Genomic DNA, 15,864 nt, shown 5'->3' with positions numbered 1-15,864 from the left:
GTCACCGTCCCGGACAGGAGACGTCTGGAACTGTATACCACACACCCGATACGTCTAGCCACCTAGCAGTAAATATGTCCCCTGGAGCTAGGCAACTGTTGTGGGTATCATTGAAGGGGTGGAAGGATCAGGCGTTGGCCTAAATGGGGACCCCGAAAAGACCAAAAGGCTTCGTCCTCCCGACCAGAGGAAGTAAAGTCCACGCAGGACAGCAGTGAGAGAGGGGTCCGTGGAGTCACGCGAGCCCGTACCCGCGGGTAGGGTTGCAGCTGTGGTTTTAAGTCCAATATACCCGGTGCTTGCCGCCTCGCCCTCTTCTCGCCGCTATTACTTCCCATTTTTTAAGTTTATGGAATGGACCACTCTGCTAAAAATGCGACTTGTAAGTGAAAGCACCGTTTGTTTTAAGATTCGCCACTTGGAACAAAAAGTTCCAAGTAGCACGAGCTATGGTGAGCCCCCAGTGGACTTAACTGGCACAGGAAAGGGGCTGTAACTCATTGCAGAAAGTCATCATCAGCCATCATCATCGGGATGATGATCATCGAGAAAAGATGTAAGCCCCGTAATGTTGACATTTTGTATGGACCGCGTACGATAGGTTAGGGGCACGACTTCCTCTCTTCTCGTACCTCCTTGTGCCTCCTCTTCCTTCTTTCTCTCTCTTTTCGTATGTCTAAATGTTGATGTTACTCCCTCTCACCTCGTCTCATTTCATCCACCTCCCACCACCTCCCTGTCACCACAGGTGTGGTTTCCCTCCACAATAATTTCCTAACTTCCGGGCGCTTGTTAACTACTAGGTGAACAGACTCATCTGGTGATAGGAAACGCATCCTACCGCGGAAATCGAACCCTGGAGCCGCGGTTGTGAGCCGACGACCACAGCTAGACGGTCGACAGGTGTGACAGGACCCGGGATGGGTGAACGGGGCCCATGACAGGACCAGGGATGGGGTGGACGGGGCCCATGACAGGACCAGGGATGGGGTGGACGGGATGGGGTGAACGGGGCCAGAGGCAAACCACCACAATTTCTCCCGCCGAAACCCGCCTTTAATGACTCCTCTTAATTAGACAAATACGCCCGCGGATCCCCCGATATTGAACGATGTATTGTGAACCTGTAACTCTGTTAGCGATGTTCAGGGACATTATTCCGCCGCTACACCAGCGTCACGCCATTCCTGACGGCTCTAGATGCTGATGGCTTAGCGAGGTAGATTAAGGGATAGGAGTCAGCAGAAGGGTGTGAGCAGGGAGCCGGGGCCAGCAGGGAAGAGGGGCCAGCAGGGAGGAGGGTCAAGGGAGGCGGGCGTGGAACCTGCAGACAGCTCTGCTGGTCTAGGCTTGGCGCATAGATCCAGGCGCCAGGCAGGCTGCATTGGAAGGCTACTCAGGCTTCGTGGCGTCCTGAAACCTGCCTGCCTACTTCTGCCTGTCTGCTCATGCCTCTCTGCTTATGCTTGCCTGCCTGCCTGCTTGACTGCTTATGTCTGCCTGCATTATTAATGTGATGAATTGCCTTAATATTCACTCCTGATATATTTCCCTGGTATATCTGACACTCGTTTGTGGTGGAGGAGTTCCCTTTATTGCATACCAGAGGTGGCTCTCGGTAATTATATTACACGGATTCCCTCAGGCGCAAGTTTTATACAAGAACTCTGAGAACGTTATGAAGTCTGGCGAGTGTGTGAAACTATGAAGATCTTGACCACTAATCACGGCACACGGCAGCAAGTGACCACCAATCACAGAGCGTATCCAATAACCACAAGTGTTGTACGGATTCATTCTCTCTCTCTCCCTGTCTCTCTCTCTCTCTCTCTCTCCCTTTCTCTCCAACTTGTTGGTTGCCATGGTAACCTCTCATTTGATTCGCTGAGCGGATAGCTTGAGGCGCTGGCCATGGACCCGACCCTTGCTGGGACTGGAGAGACGAAAGTAAGGAGAGTGTGAGAGCGCGCAAATGGTTCGTTAAATTGTGTACCAGCTGGCTGATGGTTGAGAGGAGGGGCCCAATGGTTGAAGCTCCGATCCTGTCAGCACAGCTAAGCCAGTATGTACACACGCACACTTCTAAATCAATATTAATGTTTCATGTGATTGTGCAAGTTTGGAGGTCAGTTCCATCAGTTTGGTGTCCTGGCCTGGCTGTACCCGCCAGTTTGGTGTCCTGGCCTGCCCCTCTCCGCTCTGATAGCTTGTATATGATGATTACTGTATCTTAATGGAATATCCTGTACCAGGATTCAACAAACATTAACGCAACCCTTTACGAAACCTGTACATCTTAAATGTAAACACAACCGCCATGATTATTGAACAGTTTGTGAGCTCCCAGAATGCTACCAGATTGTTTAACAATAATAACCTTCCGTTGGGGAATTTCAGAGTTCGTAAAGGGCATCGCCACCACCACCACCCACTACCACAATCGCCACCGCCCACCACTACCACCACCACCTCTCCTCAGTCATATAGTGACTCCCTCTATTCCCAAGTATTTATGTAGATCCTAAAAAAAAGTGAACCCCGTACCCAATAAGATCGAGTTTGCCCTTGCATGCGGACGGGATCACCACCCTTACACCTCCGTCCTCCGTCACTCTCTAACTCTCTCCACGCATATATGAGAGAGAAGCGGGCCAGGAATCTCTTCGTAGCGGCCTCCATTCTGGAGAAGTGTCGACCCAGGAGGACGGGGAACCTGTATTGAGTGATGCTATCTTGGAGGCGGCGGGCCGCGGAAGCCACCCGCCGCCATATCTCGATGCTCGCTTGTTTTTTTGTTTTCCTCAGACAAGGATCCGAGTGGTTTTTTATACCCCGTTTGTTTTTTACGCCAAGAGCCCGCGCTCTTCTTGACTCAAGGACCCTTGTGTTAAATGATGCTCGCTTGTTTCATTGCCAAGTCGGTCGGTCTCTGTCTCTGTCTCTGTCTCTTTCATATTTAGTGGAAAGATGATACGTAGATGTTCCTAAGCTATCTTAGTGTTATTACCTGTGAGTTAATACCAGCTCTGAGAGTCCTCCATTTATGGCAAGATTGAAAAGAATTTGCAATTTTTATTTTCGCCGGTTAAGCCCCGTTCATCGTTTCTTATGAAGCTTTCCGCGCTCGTTTTGTTCCTAGACGCCAATGCTCTTGGGTTTTGTGTGCCAAATTTGACGACTTTGGTTACATTTATTAAACAGTTTACAGGCATGAAAACTTCCCAATCAGCCGTTATTGTTATAAACAGCCTCCTGGTGCTTCGGAGCTTATTAACTGTTTAATAATTGTAAACAAAGCCGCCAAAGATTGAGAAAAGATGTACAGGTTCATAAGTGTTTGCGTAACTGCTTCGTGAACCCGGGTCCAGGTCTCCCAAGCGGCTTACCATGTCAAATGTCAACATAGTGTACACGACTGAATATCATCCTGTTGGTGTTCATGTAAGAATGATAAATTAATTGCTAAAACAGAACAAAGCCAAGTCTGAAAAGGTTCGAGTGAGACGGTAACCACTAAAAATACAGATGTAAATTATCCAAGTAAACAATGGGATCAAACTCATACTTGATCTCTCGTCCACACTGGAACCAAAGAGGAGGCGCGAGTTGTTACAGTGTACTCGCCTAGTTGTGTTTGCGGGGGTTGAGTTCTGGCTCTTTGGTCTCGCCTCTCAACTGTCAATCAACTGGTGTACAGATTCCTGAGCCTACTGGGCTCTATCATATCTATATTTGAAACTGTGTATGGAGTCAGCCTCCACCACAACACTACTTAATGCGTTCCATTTAACTACACTGACAAAATTCTTTCTAACGTCTCTGTGGCTCATCTGGGTCTCGTCTAGTGTGGGTGTGTGGGGAGGGGGAAGGTCATTACCTAGTGTACTCGCCTAGTTGTAGTTGCAGGGGTTGAGCAATGGGTCTTTCGTGTGTCAGGTTTTAGGGAATTGCACGTCTATAGAGCCCCCCGTGGATCCCTTTATCCCTAGCCCTATACGGGAGATAGCACACGCCCAGCTCTGGGGGATCCCTAGCCTCCCTCAGCTGCTAGCCAGATGAATGGACCACCAATCCTATGCACACACCTCTCTTTCTCTCTCTTTCTCTTTTCCTCGTCTCTCCCCCCTCCCCCCTCCCATGCTTCCTAGCCCCGATAGCCACCAGAGAGAGTCCGCCCAATATAGTGCAGTAGGTGGAGACGCACAAGTTCCAGACTGGTATGGAACACCACGTCCCCCTATACATATTGAGCACACCTTTCCCGACCTGGGGTACTACGTGCGAAGACGTGTCAACGCCCCTCGTCTTACCCCTGAAGAACCAACTCTTTGAAACGTCACATTTACAACTTGCGACATCACTTTTCAAGTCTGGGACCGCGGCATTCCACGGAATGAATGACACGCCTTCCCTGGAACGCCCCGTATCCATCCTGGAACATGACATGTTCTTCATAGAACATAATGTATCTCTTGGGGCATTATATACCCCACACTTCCTGCCCTCCTGGAACACGGTCTCCTCTGTAGCGTTCCGTACCCTTCCTGGAACGCAGTATTCTCATCCTGGAACACCTGACAAACGCATGATTAACCTGGCTTAGCATTTTGTGTAAAGTGGAAGAGAAATTCTGAATTGACGTGATCAATCACTATTAGTCGTGTACCCCTTTGCCCTGAAGGCCGTGAATCCCTCTTATTTACCTGGACTTTGACAGAAACGGTTCGTTAACAGTTCAAGAGGCGCTAAATTTATCCATCAAATCCACTTTGGCTTGTTAATGGAGTGAGTGTGCGGGAGTGGAGGAGACGAGAGGTAATGAGAGCGGCTTGTGTGGGGTGCCGTGTGCAGGTAAGGCGTCATCGTTATAACGACTCCACCTGTTGGGGGTGGTGGTGGTGGTGTTGCTTTTGTTGGTGTTGGTGGAGTGGGTGGTGGTGGTGCTGTGGTTTGGGTGGTGGTGCTGTGGCGTGGCTGTGGCGTGGGTGGTGCTGTGATGTGGCGTGGCGTGGGTGGTGGTTCGTGGGTGGGAAAAATAGTGAGCAAAGGGAAGAGATAGTCTGCCAGCTGAGTGGACAGCGCTCGGATTCGTAGTCTTGAGGGCTCAGAGTTCGATCCCCGTGGAGAACGAGGCTCAATCTGGGAGTTTTTCACCCTAATGCCCGTGTTCACCTAGCAGTAAATAGGTACCTGGGAGTTACAGCTGCTACGGGCTGCTTCCTGAGGGTGTCACAAAAAAGGAGGCCTGGTTGAAGACCGGACCGCAGGGACGCAAAGCCCCGAAATCTAAGATAACCTCAAGATGTAGCAGAGATAACGACTAATAAACTGTCACCAGAGGCCTACCTCAAGGCCATGGGGAGAACAGCCTAAGCTTTCCCGGCCAGTTTTACAATTGCACGTAAATGTATTGTGAAATGCACAAAGTCAATTAGAGACCAGTGATGGTTAAATTATGGGACCAGCTGCATGCTATATCTCAAAGGACACAAATAAACTAGAAAAGGTTCCAGGACATGCAACTCAATACCTGCCGGACCTAAAACAAACCCCTAGGAAGAAAGACTTGCTAAATATATCCAAATTAAGAGGACAAGAATTGACAAAATTGACGATCTGCAACATTGAGGACATTCGTACATTCCAGTTACAAGAATATTTGTTCAAAAGTTACTGGCCTAAATACTCTTTTGCAGACAGTTTAGACGGAGGTAATAATTTATGGAGAGTTTCAAAATGTAGTATATTATTGGGAAGGTGGGGGGGGGGGTGTTGACTGCCAGCTTAATCTTTCAACTTCAGTAATTGCACTTAATTAAAACTTTAACTTGGGTCGATCGCGCGCGCGCGCGCTCTTTCTTTCTCCCTTCTCTTTTTCTCTTTATCTTTCTTTTTCTCTTTTTCTTTCTCTTTTTCTCTCTCTCTCTCTCCTTCCTCTTCCTTTTTTGTTTTTTTCTTTTTTGCTCGCGCGCGCGCACATGTAGGGGCTGGTGGCTGAGTAGAGAGCGCTCTATTCTCGTGAACTTAGGGACCGGGGTTCGATCCCGGCGGAAAAACCAATGGGCAGTTTCCTTCACCCTGATGCACTTGTTACTTAGAGCAGTAAATGGGTACCTCGGAGTTACAGAACAGAGCTCAACCCCCCCCCCCCCCCCCCGCAAGCACAACTAGGTGAATATAACTAGGTGAATACACGCACACGCACAAGCACACACGCACGCACACACCTGTCCATCCTCGCTTTCCATGGATTAGGTTCCAAACTTTCAAGATTGTGAGGAAGAATTTTCAAACGAGAAAAGTTTGACATCAAACCTGTTGAAGTCGTTTGGCCTTAAGGGAGAAGAGTCCTGTGAGGCGCAGCTGGCTCTGTCCTAGACTCATTATCGAGGATCACGGGTTCAGTCCCCGGGGCAGGACCAACCAGGAGACGAAACTAGAGCACAAGACCCTCACTACCATCTACACACACACACACACACACACACACACACATACATACATACATACACACACACACACATTCCCAAGAACAGTCTCTCCACGGTGCCGTCACATTTAGAACATATTACCTAAAGCAGATTTTCGAACCAGAATGCAAACTGGTAATTTGAAGCAAATTTATATTAAAACAAAATCTCGTCTCCTTTCCTTGGATCAGGCATTAAAATGTGATTCAACTTTAACATCTCACAAGTTGCAGTATTAATGCAAGAAGGAAGGAAGGAATTATCAAGGGAAAGCGCCAAGCCATTACGACTATATAGCACTGGGAAGGGGTCAGGATAAGGATTTGGGATGGGACGGGGGGAAGGAATGGTGCCCCAACCAGTATTAATGCAAGAGCATCGGTGTGAAATATAATTCTAAAGCTTTATTCTCACATTTCTTAAATATCGTCTTGGCTGGAATGGAAGTTCGTCTAACTAAAACAGTGATTGAAGTGCCTAACATACAACATGCAGCTGAGCGCTTCGTGGTGACCAATGTTCAGGAAACATAAATATTATGATTCAGGCTCAATTCAACACGAATTACTCATTTGATAAACTTATGAATTTCAGGAAATACTTCATAAAACATTTGTCATTTCTATAAATATGAATGAGTTATACATGAATAAGTTAGTGTAAGCCTTGGTCTAGACCGTGAATGTCCGCCTCCTGCCACATCGATCAAGCGTCAACATATGTTAATTGCTTCTCGATACTCCATCCATTTGTGCCAGTAACTTTTTCATATGAAACGTCAGGCAGGGGGCGTCCCTGCTTTCACCAGATACATAATTTAGGTACAGGACTGACCATCAGCCTCGGTACACTAGCAGATGAAAGTAACATAGAGATGATCAACCTTGACCAGGAAGCACAAATATTACACAACACCCAAACACACTTTCACAATGTAATAATTGGTGTCATTTAACACTGACGAATGTAACTATGCTCAGAATAAGGAAAGTGAGGTGTCGGATAATAGTGAAATTTTGATACAAAATTGTGAAAATGATCTAATAAGTAGTGAGTACTATGGATGGTCCCTGTTTGAATGTGTTAAACAACGGCACCACGACACTAGGATTTGTATCTAGAAGACTTGGTAGCATAACTAGGGTCTCGGTAGTGCAGTGGCTACGTTCTCGAATCACAATTGAGGGTCTCGCCCCCGGAGGGTCCCCCCCTCAGGGGTCGACAGAAATGGATAAATTTTATTTCCCCTAATGCCTTTATTCAGTTAGCAGTAAATAGGTACCCGGGAGCTAGGCCGTGTGTGTGTGTGTGTGTGTGGGTGGGGGGGGGGGGGGGGAGTGACGACCAAACCACAAATCAGAAGATGGAGAAGCGAAGACGTTTCGGTCCGCCCCGGACACACTATCAAATGAGAAACATGTCTTACGGCACGTTATTGTGACGCGTCGTCTGCAAGTGTTATGGGGTCTGCAAAAGTGAGTAATGTAACATTATCTTTCCCCTTCAAGTAAAATCCCCCTGTGAGAGCCCCCTATAAAAGCCACGGGACCAATAGAGCCCAGTAACACAAAGGCAATTAACAAACCATTATCAAAAGTGAATAGTTTTCCCGTAATGCAGCTGCCTACTGACCGTGGATATAATCAGGATTAGACAAGGATTGGGTTGGGATAGAGCAGGGATCGGAATGGAGGAGTCGGGGTGGGATAGGGCCGGGGACACCGTGGGCAAATGGATCATAAGAAATACTTTGAAATCCACACGAATGGCGTCGTAAACGTTAATAACAAGGAAAGTGTGTGTGCTGGTGACCTCCCCCCCCCCCGTGCTGGGAGCCCCCCCCCCCAGTGCTGGGAGCCCCCCCCCCCCAGTGCTGGGAGCCCCCCCCCCCCTGCATGGCTTTCAACCCGGTAATAACAATTTAAATTCGTTAGAGCGCTTAGTAATTTATACAGATGTATGGAAATAATTACACATACACACACACACACAGAGGCAGAAACAGATGGTCAGTTTCTTTCAACCCTGATTCTCCTGTTCACCTAGCAGTAAATAGGTACCTGGGGGAGAGCTCCTACGACCTGCTTCCTGTTAATGTGTGTATTTACTATTTGTGTCTGCAGAATCGCGCTATTAGCTCTTGGACTCCGCTAACCAATTTATTTTTCCCTCTTTGTCTACTACATAAATTTCTCTACGTAGAGAGCAAATGGTGTCCCACAAGGCTCGACTCTGGGACCGCTACTGTTCCTTATTTACGTGGACGACCTGCCCGAGGGAGCCAGCTCGTATGTCAACATTTTTAAATGACTCGAAGCTGATGAAAAATAAAAAAAAAAAGACTGCAGAATGTTCCAAAAGGGCCTTGACAAAACTCCAGGAGTGGTCAAATAAGTGGTTGCTGGAATTAAATGCGAGAAATTGTAAGGTAGTGAAGATGGGAAAGGAAGAAATGAGGTATTGATATGATAAATGTTTATTCAGGTAAGGTACATACATACATACAAGAGATTTTACAAAAATTGATAGATTTATAGATAGATTTATAGATTTACACCAAAAGGGGAAGACGGTATAGAAATGTTAAAGAACAAGAATTGGGAGTAAATCATTTCAACACTAAACCAGGAGGCAGAAATAGGCGAGGGAACATCGGCAGCACGCTGGCAAGTATTAGAACAGTTTAGAAAACCTAAATTAGAACTCCTACTAGGCTATCTGCCCAACATTTGGTAGACCAATAGTACAATATGCAACGCTGGCATGAAACTCTGCACCTTGTGAAGTGTAAATTCGAAATTGAAAAAGTACGGAGGTTTGCAACAAGACTGGTGCCAGAGCCAAGAGGGTCAAGCTATGAGGACACTAATGGCACTAGATCTCACAACCTTAGAGAGTAAAATATAGATATTATCACAATATACCAGAAAGGAATAGGCAAGATGAAATAATAACTATTTAAACAGAAAAAAGTAGGACACAAGGACATAGGTGGAAGCTGGAAACGCAAATGAATCGAAGAAATGTTAGGAAATATTCTCACCTTCGTACGGGTAGGAGGCCTAGTCGAGGACCGGGCCGCGGGGACGCTAAGTCCAGAAATCATCTCAAGGTGGTAAAGTGGAATGCACTGAAGGAAGTTAAAGAAGCCACCTCCATCTGCAACTTTAATGCCAGATTCGACAAGAAAATCAAACCTTAGGATAGCTAAATTATAACGTAAGCAGTGGAACAAGGCGGGCGTGAAGATGTCTCCCCACCCCCCAACCACTTGGACTGGGCGGTAGAGTGATGGTCTGGCTTCATGCAGGTTGGCGTTCAATCCCTGACCATCAAAGTGGTTGGGTACCATTCCTTCCCCCCGTCCCATCCCAAAACCTTATCCTGATCCCTTCCCAGTGCTATATAGTAGTCATGACTTGGCGCTTTCTCCCTGATAGTTCCCTCCCACCCCCCACCCCCCATAGACACTGCCAGGCAAGTACACATAGGTAAGTGTACACACGCTACACTGCCATCGTAACCAATAATCAGTGTAGCAAAAAATCCTAAATTGCCGCTCTGGGCGGACGCAGAAATTGCCGAGATATAGCGGAGCGGCTTAGGGATATTATCGTACATTATCTCGTGTCCATATTTATCAGCGTTATACCATGAAGAGTAGATGAAGAGGACGAAGATGTCTAAGTGTGTTGATGGTAGAGCAACGGTGTGTATAATATATATAATTACACATATGTAATAGAGATGAGATAGATATAAGAGGCTTCTACAGGTCTGGACCAATAGAGACCATGAACGAGGCGAGGCCAGGCCGCGGACAGCTTCACACCCCTCCCCCCTCTTTAAGAGAGACTTAAAATAGTAAGATATATGTAATGTGTTGGACGATACATAAAGACAGCGAGGTGAAGGTTTGTGAGAGAGTGAGGCAATTTACACGGTGAAGGCGGGACTACCAGGCAATATACCGCAGCTCTAACTCTCTCTCTCCCCTCCCCCCTCTTACCCACACATTCCTCTCCCTAAGAAAAACTCCACCCCCCCCCTCCCTCACAACCCTCTCCCCCTCACAACCCTCTCCTTCTCACAACCCTCTCCCCCGTACAATTCCCTCCCACATCCCCCCTTCCACACAACCCTCTCCCCCCTCCCTCACAACCCTCTCTCATATATATATATATATATATATATATATATATATATATATATATATATATATATATATATATATATATATATATGTATAAAATATGATGTATTATTCCCCATGTTAATCTTCCTGCGTCGTAAGGTTGTCTCCTCAGCTTCGGGAAAAGTCTGTCGTATGTTCATGATCTTGCCGGGAGGAAACCTCAGTTCAAAACAGAGAAAAAGGGCAAAAAAAAATCGAATCTCTCTGAAGGGTTAAAAGCAATTAAATAACATTTTAAAGATGACCAATCAGAGCGCGGATCATGAATGTGAACGTAAGTTGTTTACACCGAGCTTGGTCGTACGGTGGTCAAGGCTGTGGAGGATAAAGCTGAGAGTACAGGACCGTACAGCCATGATCACCTTCATATTCTACACCGCAACCACCATTGTGTGTACACTCCCTACCTTGTTGTACTACACACCAGCGGCACGCCTCCGCCACCACCCTCATTTACAACCCCCTAACTTCCCCGAAAACTTCCCCCAAGACCTTCCCCAACCACACGAGGAAAGATTGAGAGAGTCCAGAAATATTTTAATCTGCGCGCAGGGTAAGGGGACGTGCCTAGGAGATAACGTCTTTCTCCTTCAGACGTTGGAACTGCAGAAAAAGCCTTCTCCCAGACACCCCTCACTTCCTATCCTATCCCTCTCTTCCTTTTCACTTGGTCATCCGTTCTAACGCTTCTTCCGCGTCTCCTATTTCCCCCTTTCGTCCACGCTCCTTCCTCCCCCCACCCCCACCCCACACATTCCTACCCCCTCCCCCAGACCTACAGCTCCCACCCTCTCCGTCCTGCAAACTTCCCAGGATGCTCAAGGGGCCGGGTAAGGAAGGGAAAAGCAAAATATTTTGTCCGTGTAAGAAAAAAAAAAAATGTTGACGTCGCTGTTCGGTCATCACACCAGATGTTTAAATGTTGAATAACTATGTAAATGGGCTTCTGGTTTTTTATTTATTTCATCTATTGTGATTTTATAGTTTTCACTTCACTCATAGATTTATTCTTTACTCTTTTATTCTCTTGTATAGTTTACCTATTAATGTTTTTAACGTTGATGTACAATATTTTGGATTTCTTTATCATCAACATATCGTTTAGTGGTTCTCTTTCCGCGTCATTCTGTCCTCTTTTGTCTCCATGTGAGGAATGGATGGGAGAAGGATCAGGAGAGAGAGAGAGAGAGAGAGAGAGAAGGGGAAAAGCAGAATGAAACGGCAGTATGAGGGGAGAGGCAGGAGAGGGGAAATGGAAACAGAAGAGCGAGAAAAACACGAAGATGAGGAGGGGGGTAAGAAGATGTATATGAATCTTGAAAGTGAGGGGAAATAAGGCAGGGAGGAAGAGAAAGGAGAGTGGAAGAGTGAGGGAGTAAGATGGAGAATGAGGGTAGAGTAATGGATCAGGAAGGGGAAATGTCAGGGAAACGTAAAGGGGAGTGACGTAGAATTACTTGTGAGGGAGAAAGGGGTAATGAGTGGTAAACAGAAGGAAGAGGTGAAAGAATTGTGAAGAGGAGAGATGATGGTAGTGAGAGAAGCGGAGTAAGGAGTGACGGACGAGGAATAGCGGGTGTGGGGAGTGAAAGGCAAGCAAGGAGAGAGAGAGAAATGTGAGAGGTTAAAGTCAAGAACAAAGAGGGAGGAAAAATAATAGGCGAATAAGATTAATAAGGACATGATAAAGTCTACGGGAATCCGCTCTCCACATTTCACTTACTCCTTCATTACAGGGGAGGGGATGAGTTACGACAGTGGAGAGGAATACACTTAAGATGTAAGCACAAAGCTGTGCTTACAGGGACGAGCCCGGCTCCTTGTGGTGTACCACACCACAATGGTGACTCGTGGCTGTAGTGTTCCCCCTGGCTTCCCCTACACTCCCATTGGCTTTCCCCTCCACTTCCCCTCCCAGAAGCCTCCACTCTCCCCCCTGCAGAGTGGTGGCTTCTACCTCCCCTCGCCCTCTCCCGCCGCCTCCTACATGTCCGTGAGTCTGTCATTGGCAGTTAAGTTTAGTACACACCCACACGCTCATCCCTCACACGTACATTGTATACTACATACGTAAGACCAACACAATGGTATGCATCGTCAGCATTCGCCTCCCCAAGCATAAATTAATATTGAAAACGTTCAGAGGGTCGTCTCGCCACTGTCAGAACCAAGGAAACTGGGAGATGAGGGCAAGCTGAGGGAAGTGAACGCTGGGTAGAAGCTAGCAAGACATAAAATAATCATAATAAGATAATTGGAAGTCTTGACAACGTACAGTACCACATTTAACATGTTAAGATTAACAGGATAAGATTAAGCAATGTTAAACACACTAAAAGGGTCGGAATCACCAGTACAATTACTTACACACACACACACTCCACCACGTAAATACGATAAAATGACACAAATAACATTTGACGATCATTCTTTTAAATATTAAGAGATGTCCAAAAATGTTTTCCAAGGTTGCATTGCCCAAAATCTTGAAGTCTCCCAAGTTTACGGGCTGTATGTGAGACTTGTACTGTATGTACTCAGTGTAGCAGTATTAACAGGATGGGTATATGGTGTAATGTCCGTATTAGGCCATTTGCGATACAAAGTGATGGGGAGTGCGACTGAGGAGCTATAGATCAGTCCTTACATAAAGTGTGCAGATTAGAACACGCACATGTATGTCCGTTTGTCATGACGACTTCTAGATTGTTGTGTTGACATGATGATGGGACGGTCAAGGTTATGTGGTGAGTGAGAGCTCACTCGAACTACACCAGGCACGACCAATGACCCCCACGACCACTGACACCACGACTATTGACTAGCGACCCTCACGACCAGTGACCCATCAACCAGTGACTAGCGACCGCCACGACCACTGACCCCCACGACCAGTGACCCCACAACCAGTGACTACCGAACCCACAAGCACTGACCCCACGACCACTGACCAGCATCACTATACCATCCACTCTCTTTATTCACAATCACAATAATCCCTCTGACGGTGCCAATAACTGTGTTTACCAACAGTACCTTCTCGGACCTTTACTGACTGGAATGCATCACTGAATGTTTTAAGATAAAAGATATATGTTTATGTATCTTGTAAGATATAAGATATATTTATCTTACCTTCACAGTTATATCGTATGCTTAGTTATTCCTATCCTTCACATTCCCAGAACCAAGGAATATATCGCTGCTTTCCACAGTGGACCTCGAACGTAACTCTTTCTAAGCTTAACGAGTCTCGTATGTTTTGTTTTCATGTTCTTGGCATGTCCTGTTGCGGCACTCCCCTGTGGCATATACTCTATTGTAGTACTTCCCCGAGTGGTACTTCCCTGAGTGGTACTCACCAGAATATGGGGCAGGTGTAGGAGACAAGAAGGGAGGTTCGCTACACAATCCGTCACCACTGGAATGGTAAAGAGAGCGGTAGGGGTCGTGGCTGGCGCAGACGGACGCACAGGGACTCTCGCACCAAGAGGGCTGTCGCAGACTGCTGGCTGGCGCCCTGCTCTTGCCTCCCTCCCTCCCCTTCTCTCCCCACCCCCTCACCCCCCTCTCTCAACCAGCCACGCTACACGCGCTACCCCCACTATTGCTACGCACCCCCCCCTTTTCCACCCCCTCCCCTGTCACCCCCTCCCTTGCCACCCAGCCTCTGACTCGCATCAAACATCGTTAACAGGTCCAACCAGCGCAAGTGTTCAACAGTCCACCTGCTATCGTCATGGTCGGGGTGTACACGTTGCAACCCGTTCTCGCACTTTCTTATAGTCAATATTGACTTATTAAATACGTGCATATGTGACATACAAATTTATTGTGAATATTTTAGTTTACCTTCAAAAGCTTCATAGAAAACACCGACCTTACCTAACCTTCTTAGTATGTTAAGATAAGCATCTTATTGCTTTGTAATTACAATTATTACTTAACCTATACCTATAATAGGTATATAAAAATAAAGCATTTTTTGTTTTGGTAGGGACGCGAGTCTTATTTTCCTCGGCGTCACCCCTTTTATATGACCTGTACCTATAATAGGTTAAGTAATAATTGTAATTACGAAGCAATAAGATGCTTATCTTAACATACTAAGAAGGTTAGGTAAGGTCGGTGTGTTCTATGAAGCTTTTCAAGGTAAACTAAAATATTCACAATAAATTAGTATGTAAAATATGCACGTATTTAATAAGTCAATATTGACTATAAGAAAGTGCGAGAACGGGTTGCACGTTGACACACTCTGGGTCTGGTATGTAGTGTCATACTCCGTGTGGGGAGGCCGTGGTGTCACTGGTCTTGGTGTCAAGATTGATCATATTCTGCTATAACTAGAATGACACTGAACTGGGTACAGTAACACCAGATAAACCCCCAAGTAAGGGTGTAGCAACTGGCGTCCCTCAAGGCTCTGTTCCTAGGCCCGTTGCTTTTCGTAATCATCGTGTGTGTGTTCATATATGGCAATGTTCGCAGATGCCAAACTGTTGAGGCAAGTGAAGCCTGAGGACTTAAGTGCTGCAGGAAGATCTTGACCACATTTGAGCCAACAGTCTTTATGTAGCAGCATCAGTTTCGATAGGTTCTCTGGAGAGCCGAAGATTGAATAACTGGCTGTTAAATCCCATAAAGTGTAACATAATGTGAAATGTCAAGAGACCAGAATGGGAATACATCATAAGCAAAATGCAACTCAGAATCTGAAAAAAAGATGACTTGGAAAATAAATAAAACTGTAGCACTTAAAATGGAAGTGCACATGCAGACGTCCTCCTTGTCTGCTCGCTGCTACTAAAATGGTGGTCAAAAAACTCCTGGGAACCTTCCTTGTCATCCAGCCTAGAGTCGAGCCCTCTGATTGGCCAGACTTGATGTAAAATCTATAAAAGATATGTTCCTTTATATTTCATCATTTCAGACTTGCATTTGACTTGCTGACATAAAATACATAGTTTACATATCATTTACTAAGTAATACACCTCTGAAATCAACATTAGTACAACGGTTACAGTGGAAACTGGTTATAAAGAGCTGGTGAAGACAGGAATACATAGTCATATGACTCCTCTATAATATATAATATATATGGTAAAGTATCCTACTCTTCATACCAAAAAAGAAGGGTCAAGGTTCGCAAGGCACATGTACTGAACGACCTGAACTTGTACGGAACTCTTGTGTTC

General features: G+C 46.2%; 1 protein-coding gene across 1 annotated transcript in view; it reads right to left on the bottom strand.

Moving 5' to 3' along the window:
• LOC138349772 (putative sodium-coupled neutral amino acid transporter 11) overlaps positions 1 to 14,177 on the bottom strand; it is a 39,596-nt gene extending 25,419 nt beyond the window's left edge. The window contains exon 1 of the mRNA XM_069305747.1: positions 14,028 to 14,177. The gene's annotated coding sequence lies outside the window, so the exon portion shown is untranslated. The remainder of the gene's footprint in view (positions 1 to 14,027) is intronic.
• Positions 14,178 to 15,864: the final 1,687 nt, after the last annotated feature.

This window comes from Procambarus clarkii, chromosome 56 (genome assembly GCF_040958095.1).
Source record: "Procambarus clarkii isolate CNS0578487 chromosome 56, FALCON_Pclarkii_2.0, whole genome shotgun sequence".
Classification (NCBI taxonomy): Eukaryota; Metazoa; Arthropoda; class Malacostraca; order Decapoda; family Cambaridae; genus Procambarus; species Procambarus clarkii.
The sequence above is the reverse complement of the archived record's forward strand: the minus strand, read 5'-3'. Positions and strand labels throughout refer to the sequence as shown.